The sequence below is a fragment of the Pleurodeles waltl genome, chromosome 10, assembly GCF_031143425.1.
Source record: "Pleurodeles waltl isolate 20211129_DDA chromosome 10, aPleWal1.hap1.20221129, whole genome shotgun sequence".
Lineage (NCBI taxonomy): Eukaryota > Metazoa > Chordata > Amphibia > Caudata > Salamandridae > Pleurodeles > Pleurodeles waltl.
The window spans coordinates 326,774,278-326,793,224 of record NC_090449.1 but is presented as its reverse complement, the minus strand read 5'-3'; the positions used below and the strand labels follow the sequence as shown (position 1 = coordinate 326,793,224).

The window sequence follows — 18,947 nt, the reverse complement described above, 5'->3', positions numbered from 1 at the left end:
ACAACACTATCTTTGCAAGCTGCTGTAGCATATGAAAAGAAATCCACCAACCCTCCGGCTGGGCCCTCAATCAGCATTCCATGTATTTCTGGAAGGGGCATCTCAGTCACGCCTTCTGTTAGAGCTGCACCTTATCACTGTAACTACCATGCTGGTTTCTACTTAAGCATTTGATTCCATCGTTTGAAGTGAGGCTCTCCTGCCACTTTTGGGCAGAGAAGGCACTGCCCCTGCAACAACAACAGGCAGACAAGCTCAACCTGGGTTTCCTGGTTAGGTGGGCGGAGCAGAATGGCAATGGTCCCTTCTTGTGACTTGAAATTAACATGAAGAAGACAGAGAGGCAGCTGGGAGTAGGCAGTACCCATGCACCCCTGAACACTGTCTTGCGATTTTCACCCAATTCTGAAATGAGTCGGGAGGAAAGGAGGTGATTTTCCTATCGAAGGCCATTCTGGGAATTCAGCCACCCCGCGTCTCCCAGGTGAGTGTTTCAGGCCTGTGAGGCACTCATATAAATCTCGCCTGATCGAGCACTGAGCGAGCAAGTGTGCTTGAATACAAGAGGCATGCTCCTCTGGCTCAGGCGCAAGAGATGGCAGGCCCTTCAGTGCTTCTGGTCTGGAAGTCTACGGTGCAAGGGCCCAGGTCCTGCGGAGGCGTACAACTACCAGAAAGGGTCTGCTTTTCTCATCAGCGCCACAGTTCAGCTTGCTAGCATAGGGCTTCTTGACTACCTCTTGCCTTGCTAGAGGCAAAAAAAAAACCCTTGGCACAAAACATCAATTGCTATGGCACGCTTAGAAGGAGAGTCTCCAAGTGGCCCTGCTTTTTCACAAAGACACTTCAGAAGATGTTTGAAAGGCTTTTGCAGCAGCAGGCTCGTTGGTCTAGGGGTATGATTCTCGCTTTGGGTGTGAGAGGTCCCGGGTTCAAATCCCGGACGAGCCCGTGCCTTCATAGGTTCGATCTGTTTTTAAACAGGAGTATTTCTGCTTTCCACTCTTGTAAGATGCCATGGTGGAATGCATTGCATGCTTTCTACTGGTGTCGAGGCAGTTCGGCATGATGAAGGAGTGCAGGATTTCTTTCTAACTGCTTTTTTGTGTTGGAGCAGCACTTCTCGTTGGAACATGAAATGCACAGTGCTTCTCCAAAGTAATTGCAGGGCTGGTTTTGAAATCACCTCTTGGAATGAAAGTGATCCCAGTTCCTTTCTTCCAAAGGAAGAGATCCTGTCAGAAAGGCTCAGCTTTGAGCGTCATGAATATTGTCCCTTAGTCCTTGCATTCCAGTCCAAAGCATAGCCACATAAAGAAAGCAGGTGTGTCTGTTTCCAGTGCAGTGGTTCCAGTCCAATGCATAGCCACATGAAGCAAGTAAGCAGGCATGTCTGTTTCTATAGTGTAGTGGTTATCACGTTCGCCTTACACGCGAAAGGTCCCTGGTTCGAGGCCAGGCAGAAACAGCAAGTTGCTGTGCTTTATCACATTATTTGCATTTACCACCTCACCTGACAGGTAAATTGAAATTAAAGAGGCTGTGTCTATCCCTCACCATCGTGAGGTACTACGCTCCAAGGGCATCGGTCTCAACTCACCAAGAGAAGACGATACACCTTACGGCAGTCAGTTGCTCCCTTTTTGACCTTTCCATTGAAGCCTGGGCCTACTGTGGTCAAGCCAGCCAAGGAAGGAAGGTATGAGAGCGAAAATGGCTTTCCTACCTTCACCAAGAACATACACCTTGAGCAAAGAAAGGGCCAGACTTACAAGGCCCTATCGCCACCGGCACATCATCTTTAGTGACGCCCCGGTGGCACTATGTACTGTGCCGTATTTACAAGACGCCGTTCAACCACGTTTTGTGGCTTAACACCACCTTGTAAATACGGCCCCTTCACACGCAGCCCTTTCCCTGGAAGGGGCGTGCAATGGGCGTTGCTCTGGGTGGGCCACTGCAACACCATAGCATTTTGATGCTGCTCCAGTTTTACGAGTTTTTGTAAATCTGTGGCAGCGCCAAAAACCAAGCGCCATACAATGGGTGTCGTTATAGTGGAGAAACGAGCAGAAATGTTTTCATTTCTCCTCATTTTTGCTCTTTCTATGTGTGCTGCACGAACATATCGCCACTGAAGATTTCTGTTGTGCAGGAAGGTGTGCCTTCCTGAACAAAAACAATTTCCCCCTCCACGCAGCCATCCTTGTACCATGGCGCAAGGATGGCTGCGTTGGTGCTCGGCAGCTAATTTAGAGCTGGCGCAGAGGGAAGCACAGGGGTGCGCTGTATTCTACTAAATACGGCACTTCCCTGCATTTTGAAAATGACTGAGTGCGAGGCTGCCAAATTTGGCAGAGCGTCTCACTCAGTCATCCTCTTGTAATTATGGGCCAAAAGGTCTAAAGGATAGAGGCGTTTTATGTCATGTTCGATGACGACCATGGAAATGACTCTAGTCATATTGCAGAAGAGAGAACCATGTGCATTTTCTTGCCTTGCGATGTATTCGCCCACTCTCTGCCCTCAACCCTAGGAGCAGGGTCTGAGCAGTGGTGCTTCTGTGCCCTCGCTCGTTGGTGTCCGGGTCCAAATCCCCAACACACCCTTTTTAGCAGAAAACACACAAATTTTACTCAAAATACACAAAGCTTGAAGATTCCTCATTCCACTCAAAGCATTGTTGTGCAAAATATTTTTAGCCTCAGGAGAAAAAAAGGATCACCATGCCTTGGCTTCCTTCCTGCTTGCTTTCAGTGTGCTCTGTGTGATGCTTTCACAGGCTCTGGTTTCAGGCATTTAGGCATCAGATATTTGTCTCTACCCGCAGCTGTGACTTTTCAGTACATCTGAGTGTACGCTTGCTGGCTGACAACGCTGCAATTTTCACACTTACTCCTCGCTTTGCGAGCAACTGCTGATCAAGTATAGAGGCAATCGGGCAAACATATGAGGGGAATTTTGCTCCTTCAGTCAAGCCCTCATGCTTGTTTCTGTAGTGTAGTGGTTATCACGTTCGCCTAACACGCGAAAGGTCCCCGGTTCGAGACCGGGCAGAAACAATGGGCAGTGTCTGCTTTTGTGTTTGCTCCCTAAAAGCTTAGTCTCACTCAGGGATGGCCTTTAAAAACTTGTGACCTGTGTAAAACTTGTATTACTATTGCAGGCCGGTAAAAAGTTATCTGCATCTTTGCGTAGTCGTGCATGTGCCTGGTTTCTTATTCTGTTTTTTTCTTTTTTTTTTCTTGGCCATGTTATATTGTGGGGCCTTTAAACCTGTCACCTTGATAGGAACATTGCAAGCGGCAGCATCGACAAGTGCAGACTGAGGAGTCAGACCTAAACACAGACTCAGCTGTCAGGATGGCCGAGTGGTCTAAGGCGGCAGCCTCAAGAGAGCTTGATCTTCAGTTAAGCTAAGCATCCTGGTTTGCTCATGTAGTTGTGGGTTCAAATCGCACTTCTGATAGGTCTATTTTCTGCCCTTAAATCTTCCTCTGCTTGCACAGCCAGCTCCCCACAACACTATCTTTGCAAGCTGCTGTAGCATATGAAAAGAAATCCACCAACCCTCCGGCTGGGCCCTCAATCAGCATTCCATGTATTTCTGGAAGGGGCATCTCAGTCACGCCTTCTGTTAGAGCTGCACCTTATCACTGTAACTACCATGCTGGTTTCTACTTAAGCAGTTGATTCCATCGTTTGAAGTGAGGCTCTCCTGCCACTTTTGGGCAGAGAAGGCACTGCCCCTGCAACAACAACAGGCAGACAAGCTCAACCTGGGTTTCCTGGTTAGGTGGGCGGAGCAGAATGGCAATGGTCCCTCCTTGTGACTTGAAATTAACATGAAGAAGACAGAGAGGCAGCTGGGAGTAGGCAGTACCCATGCACCCCTGAACACTGTCTTGTGATTTTCACCCAATTCTGAAATGAGTCGGGAGGAAAGGAGGTGATTTTCCTATCGAAGGCCATTCTGGGAATTCAGCCACCCCGCGTCTCCCAGGTGAGTGTTTCAGGCCTGTGAGGCACTCATATAAATCTCGCCTGATCGAGCACTGAGCGAGCAAGTGTGCTTGAATACAAGAGGCATGCTCCTCTGGCTCAGGCGCAAGAGATGGCAGGCCCTTCAGTGCTTCTGGTCTGGAAGTCTACGGTGCAAGGGCCCAGGTCCTGCGGAGGCGTACAACTACCAGAAAGGGTCTGCTTTTCTCATCAGCGCCACAGTTCAGCTTGCTAGCATAGGGCTTCTTGACTACCTCTTGCCTTGCTAGAGGCAAAAAAAAACCCTTGGCACAAAACATCAATTGCTATGGCACGCTTAGAAGGAGAGTCTCCAAGTGGCCCTGCTTTTTCACAAAGACACTTCAGAAGATGTTTGAAAGGCTTTTGCAGCAGCAGGCTCGTTGGTCTAGGGGTATGATTCTCACTTTGGGTGTGAGAGGTCCCGGGTTCAAATCCCGGACGAGCCCGTGCCTTCATAGGTTCGATCTGTTTTTAAACAGGAGTATTTCTGCTTTCCACTCTTGTAAGATGCCATGGTGGAATGCATTGCATGCTTTCTACTGGTGTCGAGGCAGTTCGGCATGATGAAGGAGTGCGGGATTTCTTTCTAACTGCTTTTTTGTGTTGGAGCAGCACTTCTCGTTGGAACATGAAATGCACAGTGCTTCTCCAAAGTAATTGCAGGGCTGGTTTTGAAATCACCTCTTGGAATGAAAGTGATCCCAGTTCCTTTCTTCCAAAGGAAGAGATCCTGTCAGAAAGGCTCAGCTTTGAGCGTCATGAATATTGTCCCTTAGTCCTTGCATTCCAGTCCAAAGCATAGCCACATAAAGAAAGCAGGTGTGTCTGTTTCCAGTGCAGTGGTTCCAGTCCAATGCATAGCCACATGAAGCAAGTAAGCAGGCATGTCTGTTTCTATAGTGTAGTGGTTAACACGTTCGCCTTACACGCGAAAGGTCCCTGGTTCGAGGCCAGGCAGAAACAGCAAGTTGCTGTGCTTTATCACATGATTTGCATTAACCACCTCACCTGACAGGTAAATTGAAATTAAAGAGGCTGTGTCTATCCCTCACCATCGTGGGGTACTACGCTCCAAGGGCATCGGTCTCAACTCACCAAGAGAAGACGATACACCTTACGGCAGTCAGTTGCTCCCTTTTTGACCTTTCCATTGAAGCCTGGGCCTACTGTGGTCAAGCCAGCCAAGGAAGGAAGGTATGAGAGCGAAAATGGCTTTCCTACCTTCACCAAGAACATACACCTTGAGCAAAGAAAGGGCCAGACTTACAAGGCCCTATCGCCACCGGCACATCATCTTTAGTGACGCCCCGGTGGCACTATGTACTGTGCCGTATTTACAAGACGCCGTTCAACCACGGTTTGTGGCTTAACACCACCTTGTAAATACGGCCCCTTCACACGCAGCCCTTTCCCTGGAAGGGGCGTGCAATGGGCGTTGCTCTGGGTGGGCCACTGCAACACCATAGCATTTTGATGCTGCTCCAGTTTTACGAGTTTTTGTAAATCTGTGGCAGCGCCAAAAACCAAGCGCCATACAATGGGTGTCGTTATAGTGGAGAAACGAGCAGAAATGTTTTCATTTCTCCTCATTTTTGCTCTTTCTATGTGTGCTGCACGAACATATCGCCACTGAAGATTTCTGTTGTGCAGGAAGGTGTGCCTTCCTGAACAAAAACAATTTCCCCCTCCACGCAGCCATCCTTGTACCATGGCGCAAGGATGGCTGCGTTGGTGCTCGGCAGCTAATTTAGAGCTGGCGCAGAGGGAAGCACAGGGGTGCGCTGTATTCTACTAAATACGGCGCTTCCCTGCATTTTGAAAATGACTGAGTGCGAGGCTGCCAAATTTGGCAGAGCGTCTCACTCAGTCATCCTCTTGTAATTATGGGCCAAAAGGTCTAAAGTATAGAGGCGTTTTATGTCATGTTCGATGACGACCATGGAAATGACTCTAGTCATATTGCAGAAGAGAGAACCATGTGCATTTTCTTGCCTTGCGATGTATTCGCCCACTCTCTGCCCTCAACCCTAGGAGCAGGGTCTGAGCAGTGGTGCTTCTGTGCCCTCGCTCGTTGGTGTCCGGGTCCAAATCCCCAACACACCCTTTTTAGCAGAAAACACACAAATTTTACTCAAAATACACAAAGCTTGAAGATTCCTCATTCCACTCAAAGCATTGTTGTGCAAAATATTTTTAGCCTCAGGAGAAAAAAAGGATCACCATGCCTTGGCTTCCTTCCTGCTTGCTTTCAGTGTGCTCTGTGTGATGCTTTCACAGGCTCTGGTTTCAGGCATTTAGGCATCAGATATTTGTCTCTACCCGCAGCTGTGACTTTTCAGTACATCTGAGTGTACGCTTGCTGGCTGACAACGCTGCAATTTTCACACTTACTCCTCGCTTTGCGAGCAACTGCTGATCAAGTATAGAGGCAATCGGGCAAACATATGAGGGGAATTTTGCTCCTTCAGTCAAGCCCTCATGCTTGTTTCTGTAGTGTAGTGGTTATCACGTTCGCCTAACACGTGAAAGGTCCCCGGTTCGAGACCGGGCAGAAACAATGGGCAGTGTCTGCTTTTGTGTTTGCTCCCTAAAAGCTTAGTCTCACTCAGGGATGGCCTTTAAAAACTTGTGACCTGTGTAAAACTTGTATTACTATTGCAGGCCGGTAAAAAGTTATCTGCATCTTTGCGTAGTCGTGCATGTGCCTGGTTTCTTATTCTGTTTTTTTCTTTTTTTTTTCTTGGCCATGTTATATTGTGGGGCCTTTAAACCTGTCACCTTGATAGGAACATTGCAAGCGGCAGCATCGACAAGTGCAGACTGAGGAGTCAGACCTAAACACAGACTCAGCTGTCAGGATGGCCGAGTGGTCTAAGGCGGCAGCCTCAAGAGAGCTTGATCTTCAGTTAAGCTAAGCATCCTGGTTTGCTCATGTAGTTGTGGGTTCAAATCGCACTTCTGATAGGTCTATTTTCTGCCCTTAAATCTTCCTCTGCTTGCACAGCCAGCTCCCCACAACACTATCTTTGCAAGCTGCTGTAGCATATGAAAAGAAATCCACCAACCCTCCGGCTGGGCCCTCAATCAGCATTCCATGTATTTCTGGAAGGGGCATCTCAGTCACGCCTTCTGTTAGAGCTGCACCTTATCACTGTAACTACCATGCTGGTTTCTACTTAAGCAGTTGATTCCATCGTTTGAAGTGAGGCTCTCCTGCCACTTTTGGGCAGAGAAGGCACTGCCCCTGCAACAACAACAGGCAGACAAGCTCAACCTGGGTTTCCTGGTTAGGTGGGCGGAGCAGAATGGCAATGGTCCCTTCTTGTGACTTGAAATTAACATGAAGAAGACAGAGAGGCAGCTGGGAGTAGGCAGTACCCATGCACCCCTGAACACTGTCTTGCGATTTTCACCCAATTCTGAAATGAGTCGGGAGGAAAGGAGGTGATTTTCCTATCGAAGGCCATTCTGGGAATTCAGCCACCCCGCGTCTCCCAGGTGAGTGTTTCAGGCCTGTGAGGCACTCATATAAATCTCGCCTGATCGAGCACTGAGCGAGCAAGTGTGCTTGAATACAAGAGGCATGCTCCTCTGGCTCAGGCGCAAGAGATGGCAGGCCCTTCAGTGCTTCTGGTCTGGAAGTCTACGGTGCAAGGGCCCAGGTCCTGCGGAGGCGTACAACTACCAGAAAGGGTCTGCTTTTCTCATCAGCGCCACAGTTCAGCTTGCTAGCATAGGGCTTCTTGACTACCTCTTGCCTTGCTAGAGGCAAAAAAAAAACCCTTGGCACAAAACATCAATTGCTATGGCACGCTTAGAAGGAGAGTCTCCAAGTGGCCCTGCTTTTTCACAAAGACACTTCAGAAGATGTTTGAAAGGCTTTTGCAGCAGCAGGCTCGTTGGTCTAGGGGTATGATTCTCGCTTTGGGTGTGAGAGGTCCCGGGTTCAAATCCCGGACGAGCCCGTGCCTTCATAGGTTCGATCTGTTTTTAAACAGGAGTATTTCTGCTTTCCACTCTTGTAAGATGCCATGGTGGAATGCATTGCATGCTTTCTACTGGTGTCGAGGCAGTTCGGCATGATGAAGGAGTGCAGGATTTCTTTCTAACTGCTTTTTTGTGTTGGAGCAGCACTTCTCGTTGGAACATGAAATGCACAGTGCTTCTCCAAAGTAATTGCAGGGCTGGTTTTGAAATCACCTCTTGGAATGAAAGTGATCCCAGTTCCTTTCTTCCAAAGGAAGAGATCCTGTCAGAAAGGCTCAGCTTTGAGCGTCATGAATATTGTCCCTTAGTCCTTGCATTCCAGTCCAAAGCATAGCCACATAAAGAAAGCAGGTGTGTCTGTTTCCAGTGCAGTGGTTCCAGTCCAATGCATAGCCACATGAAGCAAGTAAGCAGGCATGTCTGTTTCTATAGTGTAGTGGTTATCACGTTCGCCTTACACGCGAAAGGTCCCTGGTTCGAGGCCAGGCAGAAACAGCAAGTTGCTGTGCTTTATCACATTATTTGCATTTACCACCTCACCTGACAGGTAAATTGAAATTAAAGAGGCTGTGTCTATCCCTCACCATCGTGAGGTACTACGCTCCAAGGGCATCGGTCTCAACTCACCAAGAGAAGACGATACACCTTACGGCAGTCAGTTGCTCCCTTTTTGACCTTTCCATTGAAGCCTGGGCCTACTGTGGTCAAGCCAGCCAAGGAAGGAAGGTATGAGAGCGAAAATGGCTTTCCTACCTTCACCAAGAACATACACCTTGAGCAAAGAAAGGGCCAGACTTACAAGGCCCTATCGCCACCGGCACATCATCTTTAGTGACGCCCCGGTGGCACTATGTACTGTGCCGTATTTACAAGACGCCGTTCAACCACGTTTTGTGGCTTAACACCACCTTGTAAATACGGCCCCTTCACACGCAGCCCTTTCCCTGGAAGGGGCGTGCAATGGGCGTTGCTCTGGGTGGGCCACTGCAACACCATAGCATTTTGATGCTGCTCCAGTTTTACGAGTTTTTGTAAATCTGTGGCAGCGCCAAAAACCAAGCGCCATACAATGGGTGTCGTTATAGTGGAGAAACGAGCAGAAATGTTTTCATTTCTCCTCATTTTTGCTCTTTCTATGTGTGCTGCACGAACATATCGCCACTGAAGATTTCTGTTGTGCAGGAAGGTGTGCCTTCCTGAACAAAAACAATTTCCCCCTCCACGCAGCCATCCTTGTACCATGGCGCAAGGATGGCTGCGTTGGTGCTCGGCAGCTAATTTAGAGCTGGCGCAGAGGGAAGCACAGGGGTGCGCTGTATTCTACTAAATACGGCACTTCCCTGCATTTTGAAAATGACTGAGTGCGAGGCTGCCAAATTTGGCAGAGCGTCTCACTCAGTCATCCTCTTGTAATTATGGGCCAAAAGGTCTAAAGGATAGAGGCGTTTTATGTCATGTTCGATGACGACCATGGAAATGACTCTAGTCATATTGCAGAAGAGAGAACCATGTGCATTTTCTTGCCTTGCGATGTATTCGCCCACTCTCTGCCCTCAACCCTAGGAGCAGGGTCTGAGCAGTGGTGCTTCTGTGCCCTCGCTCGTTGGTGTCCGGGTCCAAATCCCCAACACACCCTTTTTAGCAGAAAACACACAAATTTTACTCAAAATACACAAAGCTTGAAGATTCCTCATTCCACTCAAAGCATTGTTGTGCAAAATATTTTTAGCCTCAGGAGAAAAAAAGGATCACCATGCCTTGGCTTCCTTCCTGCTTGCTTTCAGTGTGCTCTGTGTGATGCTTTCACAGGCTCTGGTTTCAGGCATTTAGGCATCAGATATTTGTCTCTACCCGCAGCTGTGACTTTTCAGTACATCTGAGTGTACGCTTGCTGGCTGACAACGCTGCAATTTTCACACTTACTCCTCGCTTTGCGAGCAACTGCTGATCAAGTATAGAGGCAATCGGGCAAACATATGAGGGGAATTTTGCTCCTTCAGTCAAGCCCTCATGCTTGTTTCTGTAGTGTAGTGGTTATCACGTTCGCCTAACACGCGAAAGGTCCCCGGTTCGAGACCGGGCAGAAACAATGGGCAGTGTCTGCTTTTGTGTTTGCTCCCTAAAAGCTTAGTCTCACTCAGGGATGGCCTTTAAAAACTTGTGACCTGTGTAAAACTTGTATTACTATTGCAGGCCGGTAAAAAGTTATCTGCATCTTTGCGTAGTCGTGCATGTGCCTGGTTTCTTATTCTGTTTTTTTCTTTTTTTTTTCTTGGCCATGTTATATTGTGGGGCCTTTAAACCTGTCACCTTGATAGGAACATTGCAAGCGGCAGCATCGACAAGTGCAGACTGAGGAGTCAGACCTAAACACAGACTCAGCTGTCAGGATGGCCGAGTGGTCTAAGGCGGCAGCCTCAAGAGAGCTTGATCTTCAGTTAAGCTAAGCATCCTGGTTTGCTCATGTAGTTGTGGGTTCAAATCGCACTTCTGATAGGTCTATTTTCTGCCCTTAAATCTTCCTCTGCTTGCACAGCCAGCTCCCCACAACACTATCTTTGCAAGCTGCTGTAGCATATGAAAAGAAATCCACCAACCCTCCGGCTGGGCCCTCAATCAGCATTCCATGTATTTCTGGAAGGGGCATCTCAGTCACGCCTTCTGTTAGAGCTGCACCTTATCACTGTAACTACCATGCTGGTTTCTACTTAAGCAGTTGATTCCATCGTTTGAAGTGAGGCTCTCCTGCCACTTTTGGGCAGAGAAGGCACTGCCCCTGCAACAACAACAGGCAGACAAGCTCAACCTGGGTTTCCTGGTTAGGTGGGCGGAGCAGAATGGCAATGGTCCCTCCTTGTGACTTGAAATTAACATGAAGAAGACAGAGAGGCAGCTGGGAGTAGGCAGTACCCATGCACCCCTGAACACTGTCTTGTGATTTTCACCCAATTCTGAAATGAGTCGGGAGGAAAGGAGGTGATTTTCCTATCGAAGGCCATTCTGGGAATTCAGCCACCCCGCGTCTCCCAGGTGAGTGTTTCAGGCCTGTGAGGCACTCATATAAATCTCGCCTGATCGAGCACTGAGCGAGCAAGTGTGCTTGAATACAAGAGGCATGCTCCTCTGGCTCAGGCGCAAGAGATGGCAGGCCCTTCAGTGCTTCTGGTCTGGAAGTCTACGGTGCAAGGGCCCAGGTCCTGCGGAGGCGTACAACTACCAGAAAGGGTCTGCTTTTCTCATCAGCGCCACAGTTCAGCTTGCTAGCATAGGGCTTCTTGACTACCTCTTGCCTTGCTAGAGGCAAAAAAAAACCCTTGGCACAAAACATCAATTGCTATGGCACGCTTAGAAGGAGAGTCTCCAAGTGGCCCTGCTTTTTCACAAAGACACTTCAGAAGATGTTTGAAAGGCTTTTGCAGCAGCAGGCTCGTTGGTCTAGGGGTATGATTCTCACTTTGGGTGTGAGAGGTCCCGGGTTCAAATCCCGGACGAGCCCGTGCCTTCATAGGTTCGATCTGTTTTTAAACAGGAGTATTTCTGCTTTCCACTCTTGTAAGATGCCATGGTGGAATGCATTGCATGCTTTCTACTGGTGTCGAGGCAGTTCGGCATGATGAAGGAGTGCGGGATTTCTTTCTAACTGCTTTTTTGTGTTGGAGCAGCACTTCTCGTTGGAACATGAAATGCACAGTGCTTCTCCAAAGTAATTGCAGGGCTGGTTTTGAAATCACCTCTTGGAATGAAAGTGATCCCAGTTCCTTTCTTCCAAAGGAAGAGATCCTGTCAGAAAGGCTCAGCTTTGAGCGTCATGAATATTGTCCCTTAGTCCTTGCATTCCAGTCCAAAGCATAGCCACATAAAGAAAGCAGGTGTGTCTGTTTCCAGTGCAGTGGTTCCAGTCCAATGCATAGCCACATGAAGCAAGTAAGCAGGCATGTCTGTTTCTATAGTGTAGTGGTTAACACGTTCGCCTTACACGCGAAAGGTCCCTGGTTCGAGGCCAGGCAGAAACAGCAAGTTGCTGTGCTTTATCACATTATTTGCATTAACCACCTCACCTGACAGGTAAATTGAAATTAAAGAGGCTGTGTCTATCCCTCACCATCGTGGGGTACTACGCTCCAAGGGCATCGGTCTCATCTCACCAAGAGAAGACGATACACCTTACGGCAGTCAGTTGCTCCCTTTTTGACCTTTCCATTGAAGCCTGGGCCTACTGTGGTCAAGCCAGCCAAGGAAGGAAGGTATGAGAGCGAAAATGGCTTTCCTACCTTCACCAAGAACATACACCTTGAGCAAAGAAAGGGCCAGACTTACAAGGCCCTATCGCCACCGGCACATCATCTTTAGTGACGCCCCGGTGGCACTATGTACTGTGCCGTATTTACAAGACGCCGTTCAACCACGGTTTGTGGCTTAACACCACCTTGTAAATACGGCCCCTTCACACGCAGCCCTTTCCCTGGAAGGGGCGTGCAATGGGCGTTGCTCTGGGTGGGCCACTGCAACACCATAGCATTTTGATGCTGCTCCAGTTTTACGAGTTTTTGTAAATCTGTGGCAGCGCCAAAAACCAAGCGCCATACAATGGGTGTCGTTATAGTGGAGAAACGAGCAGAAATGTTTTCATTTCTCCTCATTTTTGCTCTTTCTATGTGTGCTGCACGAACATATCGCCACTGAAGATTTCTGTTGTGCAGGAAGGTGTGCCTTCCTGAACAAAAACAATTTCCCCCTCCACGCAGCCATCCTTGTACCATGGCGCAAGGATGGCTGCGTTGGTGCTCGGCAGCTAATTTAGAGCTGGCGCAGAGGGAAGCACAGGGGTGCGCTGTATTCTACTAAATACGGCGCTTCCCTGCATTTTGAAAATGACTGAGTGCGAGGCTGCCAAATTTGGCAGAGCGTCTCACTCAGTCATCCTCTTGTAATTATGGGCCAAAAGGTCTAAAGTATAGAGGCGTTTTATGTCATGTTCGATGACGACCATGGAAATGACTCTAGTCATATTGCAGAAGAGAGAACCATGTGCATTTTCTTGCCTTGCGATGTATTCGCCCACTCTCTGCCCTCAACCCTAGGAGCAGGGTCTGAGCAGTGGTGCTTCTGTGCCCTCGCTCGTTGGTGTCCGGGTCCAAATCCCCAACACACCCTTTTTAGCAGAAAACACACAAATTTTACTCAAAATACACAAAGCTTGAAGATTCCTCATTCCACTCAAAGCATTGTTGTGCAAAATATTTTTAGCCTCAGGAGAAAAAAAGGATCACCATGCCTTGGCTTCCTTCCTGCTTGCTTTCAGTGTGCTCTGTGTGATGCTTTCACAGGCTCTGGTTTCAGGCATTTAGGCATCAGATATTTGTCTCTACCCGCAGCTGTGACTTTTCAGTACATCTGAGTGTACGCTTGCTGGCTGACAACGCTGCAATTTTCACACTTACTCCTCGCTTTGCGAGCAACTGCTGATCAAGTATAGAGGCAATCGGGCAAACATATGAGGGGAATTTTGCTCCTTCAGTCAAGCCCTCATGCTTGTTTCTGTAGTGTAGTGGTTATCACGTTCGCCTAACACGTGAAAGGTCCCCGGTTCGAGACCGGGCAGAAACAATGGGCAGTGTCTGCTTTTGTGTTTGCTCCCTAAAAGCTTAGTCTCACTCAGGGATGGCCTTTAAAAACTTGTGACCTGTGTAAAACTTGTATTACTATTGCAGGCCGGTAAAAAGTTATCTGCATCTTTGCGTAGTCGTGCATGTGCCTGGTTTCTTATTCTGTTTTTTTCTTTTTTTTTTCTTGGCCATGTTATATTGTGGGGCCTTTAAACCTGTCACCTTGATAGGAACATTGCAAGCGGCAGCATCGACAAGTGCAGACTGAGGAGTCAGACCTAAACACAGACTCAGCTGTCAGGATGGCCGAGTGGTCTAAGGCGGCAGCCTCAAGAGAGCTTGATCTTCAGTTAAGCTAAGCATCCTGGTTTGCTCATGTAGTTGTGGGTTCAAATCGCACTTCTGATAGGTCTATTTTCTGCCCTTAAATCTTCCTCTGCTTGCACAGCCAGCTCCCCACAACACTATCTTTGCAAGCTGCTGTAGCATATGAAAAGAAATCCACCAACCCTCCGGCTGGGCCCTCAATCAGCATTCCATGTATTTCTGGAAGGGGCATCTCAGTCACGCCTTCTGTTAGAGCTGCACCTTATCACTGTAACTACCATGCTGGTTTCTACTTAAGCAGTTGATTCCATCGTTTGAAGTGAGGCTCTCCTGCCACTTTTGGGCAGAGAAGGCACTGCCCCTGCAACAACAACAGGCAGACAAGCTCAACCTGGGTTTCCTGGTTAGGTGGGCGGAGCAGAATGGCAATGGTCCCTTCTTGTGACTTGAAATTAACATGAAGAAGACAGAGAGGCAGCTGGGAGTAGGCAGTACCCATGCACCCCTGAACACTGTCTTGCGATTTTCACCCAATTCTGAAATGAGTCGGGAGGAAAGGAGGTGATTTTCCTATCGAAGGCCATTCTGGGAATTCAGCCACCCCGCGTCTCCCAGGTGAGTGTTTCAGGCCTGTGAGGCACTCATATAAATCTCGCCTGATCGAGCACTGAGCGAGCAAGTGTGCTTGAATACAAGAGGCATGCTCCTCTGGCTCAGGCGCAAGAGATGGCAGGCCCTTCAGTGCTTCTGGTCTGGAAGTCTACGGTGCAAGGGCCCAGGTCCTGCGGAGGCGTACAACTACCAGAAAGGGTCTGCTTTTCTCATCAGCGCCACAGTTCAGCTTGCTAGCATAGGGCTTCTTGACTACCTCTTGCCTTGCTAGAGGCAAAAAAAAAACCCTTGGCACAAAACATCAATTGCTATGGCACGCTTAGAAGGAGAGTCTCCAAGTGGCCCTGCTTTTTCACAAAGACACTTCAGAAGATGTTTGAAAGGCTTTTGCAGCAGCAGGCTCGTTGGTCTAGGGGTATGATTCTCGCTTTGGGTGTGAGAGGTCCCGGGTTCAAATCCCGGACGAGCCCGTGCCTTCATAGGTTCGATCTGTTTTTAAACAGGAGTATTTCTGCTTTCCACTCTTGTAAGATGCCATGGTGGAATGCATTGCATGCTTTCTACTGGTGTCGAGGCAGTTCGGCATGATGAAGGAGTGCGGGATTTCTTTCTAACTGCTTTTTTGTGTTGGAGCAGCACTTCTCGTTGGAACATGAAATGCACAGTGCTTCTCCAAAGTAATTGCAGGGCTGGTTTTGAAATCACCTCTTGGAATGAAAGTGATCCCAGTTCCTTTCTTCCAAAGGAAGAGATCCTGTCAGAAAGGCTCAGCTTTGAGCGTCATGAATATTGTCCCTTAGTCCTTGCATTCCAGTCCAAAGCATAGCCACATAAAGAAAGCAGGTGTGTCTGTTTCCAGTGCAGTGGTTCCAGTCCAATGCATAGCCACATGAAGCAAGTAAGCAGGCATGTCTGTTTCTATAGTGTAGTGGTTATCACGTTCGCCTTACACGCGAAAGGTCCCTGGTTCGAGGCCAGGCAGAAACAGCAAGTTGCTGTGCTTTATCACATTATTTGCATTTACCACCTCACCTGACAGGTAAATTGAAATTAAAGAGGCTGTGTCTATCCCTCACCATCGTGAGGTACTACGCTCCAAGGGCATCGGTCTCAACTCACCAAGAGAAGACGATACACCTTACGGCAGTCAGTTGCTCCCTTTTTGACCTTTCCATTGAAGCCTGGGCCTACTGTGGTCAAGCCAGCCAAGGAAGGAAGGTATGAGAGCGAAAATGGCTTTCCTACCTTCACCAAGAACATACACCTTGAGCAAAGAAAGGGCCAGACTTACAAGGCCCTATCGCCACCGGCACATCATCTTTAGTGACGCCCCGGTGGCACTATGTACTGTGCCGTATTTACAAGACGCCGTTCAACCACGTTTTGTGGCTTAACACCACCTTGTAAATACGGCCCCTTCACACGCAGCCCTTTCCCTGGAAGGGGCGTGCAATGGGCGTTGCTCTGGGTGGGCCACTGCAACACCATAGCATTTTGATGCTGCTCCAGTTTTACGAGTTTTTGTAAATCTGTGGCAGCGCCAAAAACCAAGCGCCATACAATGGGTGTCGTTATAGTGGAGAAACGAGCAGAAATGTTTTCATTTCTCCTCATTTTTGCTCTTTCTATGTGTGCTGCACGAACATATCGCCACTGAAGATTTCTGTTGTGCAGGAAGGTGTGCCTTCCTGAACAAAAACAATTTCCCCCTCCACGCAGCCATCCTTGTACCATGGCGCAAGGATGGCTGCGTTGGTGCTCGGCAGCTAATTTAGAGCTGGCGCAGAGGGAAGCACAGGGGTGCGCTGTATTCTACTAAATACCGCACTTCCCTGCATTTTGAAAATGACTGAGTGCGAGGCTGCCAAATTTGGCAGAGCGTCTCACTCAGTCATCCTCTTGTAATTATGGGCCAAAAGGTCTAAAGGATAGAGGCGTTTTATGTCATGTTCGATGACGACCATGGAAATGACTCTAGTCATATTGCAGAAGAGAGAACCATGTGCATTTTCTTGCCTTGCGATGTATTCGCCCACTCTCTGCCCTCAACCCTAGGAGCAGGGTCTGAGCAGTGGTGCTTCTGTGCCCTCGCTCGTTGGTGTCCGGGTCCAAATCCCCAACACACCCTTTTTAGCAGAAAACACACAAATTTTACTCAAAATACACAAAGCTTGAAGATTCCTCATTCCACTCAAAGCATTGTTGTGCAAAATATTTTTAGCCTCAGGAGAAAAAAAGGATCACCATGCCTTGGCTTCCTTCCTGCTTGCTTTCAGTGTGCTCTGTGTGATGCTTTCACAGGCTCTGGTTTCAGGCATTTAGGCATCAGATATTTGTCTCTACCCGCAGCTGTGACTTTTCAGTACATCTGAGTGTACGCTTGCTGGCTGACAACGCTGCAATTTTCACACTTACTCCTCGCTTTGCGAGCAACTGCTGATCAAGTATAGAGGCAATCGGGCAAACATATGAGGGGAATTTTGCTCCTTCAGTCAAGCCCTCATGCTTGTTTCTGTAGTGTAGTGGTTATCACGTTCGCCTAACACGCGAAAGGTCCCCGGTTCGAGACCGGGCAGAAACAATGGGCAGTGTCTGCTTTTGTGTTTGCTCCCTAAAAGCTTAGTCTCACTCAGGGATGGCCTTTAAAAACTTGTGACCTGTGTAAAACTTGTATTACTATTGCAGGCCGGTAAAAAGTTATCTGCATCTTTGCGTAGTCGTGCATGTGCCTGGTTTCTTATTCTGTTTTTTACTTTTTTTTTTCTTGGCCATGTTATATTGTGGGGCCTTTAAACCTGTCACCTTGATAGGAACATTGCAAGCGGCAGCATCGACAAGTGCAGACTGAGGAGTCAGACCTAAACACAGACTCAGCTGTCAGGATGGCCGAGTGGTCTAAGGCGGCAGCCTCAAGAGAGCTTGATCTTCAGTTAAGCTAAGCATCCTGGTTTGCTCATGTAGTTGTGGGTTCAAATCGCACTTCTGATAGGTCTATTTTCTGCCCTTAAATCTTCCTCTGCTTGCACAGCCAGCTCCCCACAACACTATCTTTGCAAGCTGCTGTAGCATATGAAAAGAAATCCACCAACCCTCCGGCTGGGCCCTCAATCAGCATTCCATGTATTTCTGGAAGGGGCATCTCAGTCACGCCTTCTGTTAGAGCTGCACCTTATCACTGTAACTACCATGCTGGTTTCTACTTAAGCAGTTGATTCCATCGTTTGAAGTGAGGCTCTCCTGCCACTTTTGGGCAGAGAAGGCACTGCCCCTGCAACAACAACAGGCAGACAAGCTCAACCTGGGTTTCCTGGTTAGGTGGGCGGAGCAGAATGGCAATGGTCCCTCCTTGTGACTTGAAATTAACATGAAGAAGACAGAGAGGCAGCTGGGAGTAGGCAGTACCCATGCACCCCTGAACACTGTCTTGCGATTTTCACCTAATTCTGAAATGAGTCGGGAGGAAAGGAGGTGATTTTCCTATCGAAGGCCATTCTGGGAATTCAGCCACCCCGCGTCTCCCAGGTGAGTGTTTCAGGCCTGTGAGGCACTCATATAAATCTCGCCTGATCGAGCACTGAGCGAGCAAGTGTGCTTGAATACAAGAGGCATGCTCCTCTGGCTCAGGCGCAAGAGATGGCAGGCCCTTCAGTGCTTCTGGTCTGGAAGTCTACGGTGCAAGGGCCCAGGTCCTGCGGAGGCGTACAACTACCAGAAAGGGTCTGCTTTTCTCATCAGCGCCACAGTTCAGCTTGCTAGCATAGGGCTTCTTGACTACCTCTTGCCTTGCTAGAGGCAAAAAAAAAACCCTTGGCACAAAACATCAATTGCTATGGCACGCTTAGAAGGAGAGTCTCCAAGTGGCCCTGCTTTTTCACAAAGACACTTCAGAAGATGTTTGAAAGGCTTTTGCAGCAGCAGGCTCGTTGGTCTAGGGGTATGATTCTCGCTTTGGGTGTGAGAGGTCCCGGGTTCAAATCCCGGACGAGCCCGTGCCTTCATAGGTTCGATCTGTTTTTAAACAGGAGTATTTCTGCTTTCCACTCTTGTAAGATGCCATGGTGGAATGCATTGCATGCTTTCTACTGGTGTCGAGGCAGTTCGGCATGATGAAGGAGTGCGGGATTTCTTTCTAACTGCTTTTTTGTGTTGGAGCAGCACTTCTCGTTGGAACATGAAATGCACAGTGCTTCTCCAAAGTAATTGCAGGGCTGGTTTTGAAATCACCTCTTGGAATGAAAGTGATCCCAGTTCCTTTCTTCCAAAGGAAGAGATCCTGTCAGAAAGGCTCAGCTTTGAGCGTCATGAATATTGTCCCTTAGTCCTTGCATTCCAGTCCAAAGCATAGCCACATAAAGAAAGCAGGTGTGTCTGTTTCCAGTGCAGTGGTTCCAG

At 48.4% G+C, this 18,947-nt stretch overlaps 16 non-coding genes across 16 annotated transcripts; all 16 read left to right on the top strand.

The window, feature by feature from the left end:
• The first annotated feature begins 879 nt into the window (after positions 1-879).
• Positions 880-951, top strand: TRNAP-UGG (transfer RNA proline (anticodon UGG)). The gene has a single exon. It is a non-coding gene; the product is annotated as a tRNA-Pro (tRNA).
• A 444-nt stretch (positions 952-1,395) lies between these two features.
• Positions 1,396-1,468, top strand: TRNAV-UAC (transfer RNA valine (anticodon UAC)). The gene has a single exon. It is a non-coding gene; the product is annotated as a tRNA-Val (tRNA).
• A 1,521-nt stretch (positions 1,469-2,989) lies between these two features.
• TRNAV-AAC (transfer RNA valine (anticodon AAC)) lies at positions 2,990-3,062 on the top strand. The gene has a single exon. It is a non-coding gene; the product is annotated as a tRNA-Val (tRNA).
• Positions 3,063-4,397: 1,335 nt separating this feature from the next.
• On the top strand, positions 4,398-4,469 carry TRNAP-UGG (transfer RNA proline (anticodon UGG)). The gene has a single exon. It is a non-coding gene; the product is annotated as a tRNA-Pro (tRNA).
• Positions 4,470-4,913: 444 nt separating this feature from the next.
• Positions 4,914-4,986, top strand: TRNAV-UAC (transfer RNA valine (anticodon UAC)). Its single transcript has one exon. It is a non-coding gene; the product is annotated as a tRNA-Val (tRNA).
• Positions 4,987-6,507: 1,521 nt separating this feature from the next.
• TRNAV-AAC (transfer RNA valine (anticodon AAC)) lies at positions 6,508-6,580 on the top strand. Its single transcript has one exon. It is a non-coding gene; the product is annotated as a tRNA-Val (tRNA).
• A 1,336-nt stretch (positions 6,581-7,916) lies between these two features.
• Positions 7,917-7,988, top strand: TRNAP-UGG (transfer RNA proline (anticodon UGG)). Its single transcript has one exon. It is a non-coding gene; the product is annotated as a tRNA-Pro (tRNA).
• A 444-nt stretch (positions 7,989-8,432) lies between these two features.
• On the top strand, positions 8,433-8,505 carry TRNAV-UAC (transfer RNA valine (anticodon UAC)). The gene has a single exon. It is a non-coding gene; the product is annotated as a tRNA-Val (tRNA).
• A 1,521-nt stretch (positions 8,506-10,026) lies between these two features.
• Positions 10,027-10,099, top strand: TRNAV-AAC (transfer RNA valine (anticodon AAC)). Its single transcript has one exon. It is a non-coding gene; the product is annotated as a tRNA-Val (tRNA).
• A 1,335-nt stretch (positions 10,100-11,434) lies between these two features.
• Positions 11,435-11,506, top strand: TRNAP-UGG (transfer RNA proline (anticodon UGG)). Its single transcript has one exon. It is a non-coding gene; the product is annotated as a tRNA-Pro (tRNA).
• Positions 11,507-11,950: 444 nt separating this feature from the next.
• Positions 11,951-12,023, top strand: TRNAV-UAC (transfer RNA valine (anticodon UAC)). The gene has a single exon. It is a non-coding gene; the product is annotated as a tRNA-Val (tRNA).
• A 1,521-nt stretch (positions 12,024-13,544) lies between these two features.
• On the top strand, positions 13,545-13,617 carry TRNAV-AAC (transfer RNA valine (anticodon AAC)). Its single transcript has one exon. It is a non-coding gene; the product is annotated as a tRNA-Val (tRNA).
• A 1,336-nt stretch (positions 13,618-14,953) lies between these two features.
• On the top strand, positions 14,954-15,025 carry TRNAP-UGG (transfer RNA proline (anticodon UGG)). The gene has a single exon. It is a non-coding gene; the product is annotated as a tRNA-Pro (tRNA).
• Positions 15,026-15,469: 444 nt separating this feature from the next.
• On the top strand, positions 15,470-15,542 carry TRNAV-UAC (transfer RNA valine (anticodon UAC)). Its single transcript has one exon. It is a non-coding gene; the product is annotated as a tRNA-Val (tRNA).
• A 1,521-nt stretch (positions 15,543-17,063) lies between these two features.
• On the top strand, positions 17,064-17,136 carry TRNAV-AAC (transfer RNA valine (anticodon AAC)). Its single transcript has one exon. It is a non-coding gene; the product is annotated as a tRNA-Val (tRNA).
• Positions 17,137-18,472: 1,336 nt separating this feature from the next.
• TRNAP-UGG (transfer RNA proline (anticodon UGG)) lies at positions 18,473-18,544 on the top strand. Its single transcript has one exon. It is a non-coding gene; the product is annotated as a tRNA-Pro (tRNA).
• The last annotated feature ends 403 nt before the right edge of the window (positions 18,545-18,947 follow it).